Genomic DNA, 1,105 nt, shown 5'->3' with positions numbered 1-1,105 from the left:
TGGGTAAATACCCAAAAATGTGGACTGCTGGATCATAGGGGAGCTCTAAGTGAGGAGATAGCAAACATTATATCAAGTGGATGTAAGCCAAAACCAAAGAAACTTTGTCCTATGTTTTCCCTTATTTACAATAAGTATTACATGTCTGGGACAAGCATAAAAGTTCAAAAGCTATGTACATACGACCAGATAAGATGATGTTAAGTGAAATGAACCCAAAGATAGGGTTTATAATCTACCAAGTGTTTTTTTTATTCTTTTTATGTTCCTCCCCCATGATTTAACACTTGTTTTCACTATATTTAGTGTTGGTGCCCTGTATCTTATATACACCCTTCTCTAGCTTGGGGAGGGGAAGGGAAAAAATAAAATAGATAAATAGTGATACAGGCTGACCCATTGTAACAATGAAATGCACAAGACACTATGTTAAAAAAAAGAGTTTTACAATATAGGCGTGGAAGTAGGGAAGGGAGTACAGGGGAGTGTAGTTGTGGAGGTGGGAGGGGAGGGGACGGGAAAAACAAAGGAGGAGGTAACAATGCTTGATAGAAAATGTACTCATTAACTTGCTCATGTAACTATAACCCCTCTACATGGCATTTTTTACAATTAAAACCTCTTTTAAAGAACAGAAGGTGTACCGGACACCTGTGGCTGACCCCTGTAATCCTAGCTACACAGGATGTTGAGATCTGAGGATCACGGTTCAAAGACAGCCCTAGAAAGAAAGTCTGTGAGACTCTTATCTCCAATAAAACCACTAGAAAATAGATACTGGTGCTGTGGCTCAAGCGGTAGAGCACTCCCCTTGAGCTGAAGAGTGCAGGAACATCGCCCAATAACAGAGTTCAAGCCCCACGACCGAAAAAAAAAAAAAAACAAAAAAAAAAACAGGTGTCATGTACACCAAGTATAGTAGCTCCATCTATAATCCCAGCTGATTGGGAAGCAGAAATGACAAGGATCTTGGTCTGAGGCAGGCCAAAGAAATAACTGCCAAGACAGCCATCTCAACAAATGAGCTGGCCATAGTGGTTCACATCTGTAATCCTAGCTAATTATGTGGGAGGCATAGATAGCACAGTCTCAGTCAATCTAAGAT

Source organism: Dipodomys merriami, unplaced genomic scaffold, assembly GCF_024711535.1.
Source record: "Dipodomys merriami isolate MVZ:Mamm:240054 unplaced genomic scaffold, mDipMer1.0.p SCAF_1071, whole genome shotgun sequence".
NCBI lineage: Eukaryota > Metazoa > Chordata > Mammalia > Rodentia > Heteromyidae > Dipodomys > Dipodomys merriami.
Note: the sequence above shows the minus strand (reverse complement) of the source record.